The sequence below is a fragment of the Carassius auratus genome, chromosome 4 (assembly GCF_003368295.1).
Source record: "Carassius auratus strain Wakin chromosome 4, ASM336829v1, whole genome shotgun sequence".
Lineage (NCBI taxonomy): Eukaryota > Metazoa > Chordata > Actinopteri > Cypriniformes > Cyprinidae > Carassius > Carassius auratus.
Window position 1 is genome coordinate 665644 of NC_039246.1, and position 5484 is coordinate 671127.

General features: G+C 38.8%; 1 long non-coding RNA gene across 1 annotated transcript; it reads left to right on the forward strand.

Annotated features, from left to right (window-relative positions):
- Positions 1-1212: 1212 nt before the first annotated feature.
- LOC113067462 (uncharacterized) lies at positions 1213-1448 on the forward strand. The gene is made up of 2 exons (XR_003279349.1): positions 1213-1306; positions 1404-1448. It is a non-coding gene; the product is annotated as an uncharacterized LOC113067462 (long non-coding RNA).
- Positions 1449-5484: the final 4036 nt, after the last annotated feature.

The following is a 5484-nucleotide window of genomic DNA, read 5'->3' on the forward strand; positions in this document are numbered from 1 at the left end:
AGAAAAGGATGAAATCAGGCCTGGCCTCACTCTGGACACATGCATGCAGCCACTTGACATAGCTATCGTAAGGTGAGGGAATCTTCAGCATTACTCCTGCTCAAGGATAAAAGCCAGTCGGATTTTTCAAGGTTCCCAATTTGGAAGCCATGGCTTTCCCTGTGCAGTTTCCCACTGGACAGAACACAATTGATGAGGCACGACAAGCTGCATTATCACCAAGCATGTACTTCAATGCTAGACTGTTCTGCGTGGATACTCGTTTTGCCAAAGACCAGAGTTATCTTCTGTGCAGTTTGTCACTGAAACACACATGGCTAGAAACAGCATGTCTATCCAGTTGCGAAAAGGCAAACCTGTTATAAAAGATAGACGTAGAATCTCCAACAAGCATCTTCAGGATGATCTTGATGATGGAAAACTGGTCCATAGCCGTGACACCACAAGGTTTATGCCACCCTTGAGAGGCACTGTCTTATTGGGAAAAAACTTTCCAATTATCAGGCAGTTTGGGACTCCTACTTTTTTATGCACTTTCAGTGCAGCCAAAATGCGATGGTCAGAAGTGATAATGGCAATCAAGGCTCAGCAAGGTGAAGAGGTTGTCTTTTCAGAGATTTAATGGATGACGAAATGTGAAATTCTTCGAGGTAACCATGTCACCGTCATACGGATGTTTGAGAAATGAGTGGATGCGTTAATGACTCATCTGCTTTTGTCACCTGCACAACCCATCAGTGAACTCAAGGATTACTTTTATTGTATCGTGTTTCAAGCCAGAGGAAGCCCACACATTCAGATTGTGGTGTCTATGATCATATAAAGGTGTTATTCCACTGAGCTACTTAGAGAGTACAGCAGCAAGAAGGACGAAAGAGTAGTGAGGCAGCTCCAGGAAGGACACTAGGAAGTAAAGGAAGCAGCAGCAGCATACAGGACGCAGTGAAGATTAGTGTGGCAACTCCAGGGAGGACACAGACAGAAGCCCCTTTCACACTGCATGTTGGATTTGGAAAATTGCCGGAATATTGCCGGGTAGCCTACTGTGTGAACGCAAACACGTCCTGGGATTGATTCCGGGATAAATCCCGGGTTGGGGATCTAATAACATTGCCGGGTTGTTATAAGATGTCACTTCAGTCACTGTACTACTGCACAGGATAACCACATTTAAAGGAATATTGTAATCTAAATTAGATTTTGATGTTTTTCAGGAACCGGCGAGTCAGAATGTCTGAGAAGATCAAGTGTGCTTCTCCACTGATGATGATGAGCTGGATACCAGCTTATGTGCTAATTTCTTTCAGTAAGTTTTAATTTACTTTTTTATTATTATTTTTTTTAGTTTAGTAGTAAATGTGTATGTAGTGATTTTGTTATTCATTTATTAAATACATTGGCAGAGGACAGGACCAGATGTGTTTGGAGTTGAGGACAATACTGAAGACTAAAGAAGCAACGGAAGAAGCACTTTAAAGCAATGAGGTAAAGTTTGTCAATAAAACTGGGAAGCTCTAGTGTTTCAGTGCATTTTATTATACAGTGTGTTTGTTCAGAGGCATGTGGTTTGATGTGAAATCTTAGATTTTAAAGTGTATAAAGTGGATCTCAGAAGTGAGAGAGCAGAAATGTCTCTTGCAAGACATACATCTGACCTGAAAGTTTATGCTTTATAAGTCTTGCAGAATTAAAAAATGTAATTCCATTCACTAACATGATCATATCTGTTTTACCTCCTCTACCTCAGGGTGTCCAGTCTGTTTGTCATGTCAGATCCAGCGGCTAGATGCCGGGAGATGCTTCATTATACCCCTGATTGCATTTAATCATTGGACGTTCAAATAATTAATTTTAATATATTTATAAATTATCTTATTATCATATTAAATATTTGGTCTCAATTTAATATTTTATATATAAGCTTAAATAAGAATGTTATTAGAATGTAGGATGGGTTCCCCCTGATGAGTCTGGTTCCTCTCAAGGTTTTTTATCTCCTTAAGAGTTATTTTCTTGCCACCGTCGCCACTGGCTTGCTCACTGGGGGTGTTGTGTCAAATCCTGTGTCCCTCTTGCATCCCTGATGACCAGGGTTTCCAAAACAACAGTTTCTGAGTTTATTAATATTTTTTTTAATGAATTAAATCATAGAAGATTTTAAATAAACAAGGCTCCACAATTAATTTGAAATAAAGTTATGGCTTAGTTACTAACGATAAAGCAGTAAACCCTGTGACGCCATGATTAACAGTCCTTTCAGAACTGCTAAGGGGCTTTGTTAAAAGGTTTACTGAAATCACAGGGCTTATGGGTTTACTCCTTTTATAAATACTTGCGCAGTTTTGAATGCCAACATGCACAAGGTACACTTTAGAAACTTGAAGGATTTCAAACAAAAATAAGTACTGTGTAAAACAAGTGAACAAATAAGTTAGTAACTAAATATACACTCACCTAAAGGATTATTAGTACTAATACTGTGTTTGACCCCCTTTCGCCTTCAGAACGGCCTTAATTCTACGTGGCATTGATTCAACAAGGTGCTGAAAGCTTTCTTTAGAAATGTTGGCTCATATTGATAGGACAGCATCTTGCATTTAATGGAGATTTGTGGGATGCACATCCAGGGCACGAAGCTCCCGTTCCACCGCATATCAAAGATGCTCTATTGGGTTGAGATCTGGTGACTGCGGGGGCCATTTTAGTACAGTGAACTCATTGTCATGTTCAAGAAACCAATCTGAAATGATTCGAGCTTTGTGACATGGTGCATTATCCTGCTGGAAGTAGCCATCAGAGGATGGGTACATGGTGGTCATAAAGGGATGGACATGGTCAGAAACAATGCTCAGTAGGCCGTGGTGTTTAAACAATGCCCAATTGGCACTAAGGGGCCTAAAGTGTGCCAAGAAAACATCCCCCACACCGTTACACCATCACCACCATCAGCCTGCACAGTGGTAACAAGGCATGATGGATCCATGTTCTCATTCTGTTTATATTTGTGTTTTTTTTTTTTTATAATCTTGTTAATGCAGATATTAGATCCTTTTAATATGAATTTAAATTCATATTTAAATGTGAGCTAGTACGACATTATAGGGTGGGATTTGGCACAACAGGCGTTTTCTAATCTTTATTGTCGTCTTTATTGAATCTTCTTCAATGGCACATTAAAAATGTGTTCTTGTGAACTTCACAGAAGGTCCAGGGGGTATCCCAGTAAGTAAAGTTACTGTCACATATACTCCCAGTTGATTAACCCAAACCTCGCTTGCTCGAGGTATGCTGGTTCCAAAAACGATTTTTCATCAATGCCACAATAGGTCTCTGCATAGTTTCACTGTTTATATATTTTTCATTTTTAATGTCAGGACTAAGGATTACAAAAAATTAAATAACCTTATGGTGTCCAGAAATCCTTGATTTTAATTAATTGACAAAGACCTCGTGGTTAATGCTTAGCATCAAATCTACAATAGTAGTACTATTAACCTTGTGATTCTTTACGGGAGTGAATGCACATCAGTTTGCCACATAAACCAGCATTCTCAAATGGGCTGGGGGTAGCATGAAAGAGGTTCATTCGAAGTATAGTATGTTTTCCAAATAAAATCGAAACAGAAACATATAAGATGGCGGATGACAGAGTACCTCATGTATGGATTGTTGGGAGTTCAATTATTCGAAGGCTGTATGCTCACATCGGTGAAGAGGGCCTCGACAGGAGCCTTGGCCTTCACTGCAGTATTACTTGGGAGGGCAGAGGAGGCAGACTTCTGGAGCAGTTGCTTCCAGTGCTGCGGTCTCTCAGAGCCAGAGCTCCAGCTCCCGACATCTTGATTATTCACCTCGGTGGAAACAGCTTGTGTCGGGAGGTCCGCAACCGACTGGATCTCCTTCGGGAAATAAAGACGGACCTGGCTTCCCAGACTGCTAGGTCTGCATACGGCATCGAACGGAGCCGGCGTTGGCTCAACAATGAGATTGCAGGCTTCTTGGCAGAGAGACAGATGCGCTGCATTCGTCATTCAAACATCAACCTGTCGCATCTGTCCCAAGACGCAGTCCACCTGAGCCCAGAGGGCAATGAGCGCTTGCTGAGTAACCTAAGAGAAGCTCTGCAGGCAGAATTCCAACGATGAAGCCGTCAAATGTCCTTTTAAGGGCAACAACAGCTCTGTTAAGAGCCACCCTTTAATTCAAATAAAGGGCTTTTTTTTCCAAGTCTCCTCATGTTACATAATGTTTTTTTTTTAACATGACATTTATATCACAAACAATGATAAGAAATCGTATGACTTTAATATAATAAAGTGAATTAAGTGAATTAAAGCAATTGTGTTTGGCATGTAAGAGGTTCAGGGTTCAAAACCACCCCTGTATAGCATTTTTTCTAACAATTTACAATAAGTTTCATTAGTTGACATTAATTACTACATTAGTTAACATGAACAAATATTAATACATTCTGTAGCAGTGCAGTTCATTATTGGTTCACGTTAAATTTATTGTCAATATACATTGTAAAAAACGTGTTATGTAAGGAATAATTGACGATGGGCCGTTGAATTATACTCCGCTTTGTGTCGTGATCGCATCACCACTATTTTTATAATAATTCAAATGTCCCAGAGTCAATGATTTGCTTATACTACGGTTACCACACTTAAAGACATCGGTTAATAACACTCAATTAATCATGCAGCCCTAATTTCCACATTCTGTCACACTGGTGATGACTAAACGCCTCTGAAAGAGGTGTATACTGTATTAATGTTAATTATTCATTGATTATTTCATAATTAATTTAAATAAAATGTAATTAAAAACACTGGTGTGATTAAGAAAAATCACTTTTACATTGTGAAGAAGATCCCACTCATGTGCTGCTACAGGAGTTCAGAAGAAGAAACTCTTATCCTAGATCAACTTCTGATGATTTACTGCTACTGAAGAAGATAGATGTAGAAGTCACAGCTGTTTTCTTTAGTCCATTTTGATATCAACTGTTTGTGTTGCTCAAAACATGAAAAATTTGATTCTATGCTGCTGCAGTTCGTTATGAAGTCTCTCACCACTGATTATATTATTTGTTCACCAAATACTTTTAAATGAAGAACAAAGATAAGCAGCAGAGACTACCAATCTGTGTCAGCTGGAGAAATTATTTATTAAGTTGACACATGACTATTTATTGCTTGTATTGAACATTTACTGTTATTTGCATGTTAATTTGGTAGTATAGCACTTCTGAGGAAAAGCAGTGGGGGAATAAATCATTTAAAAGCCAAACAAATTTCATAGAGAAGTATGGCGTTTGCTTACTTGATCGCAGACGAGCTGGAAGCAATAGAAAATCCATTATTTTTGCAATACATTGAGCAGGATGAGCAACGAAGATGAGTAAAGGTTAAATGTAAAAAGTATATTTTTAAACAAATTATAGACACATTATTAACTTAGCTTTAAAGTTACTAGACC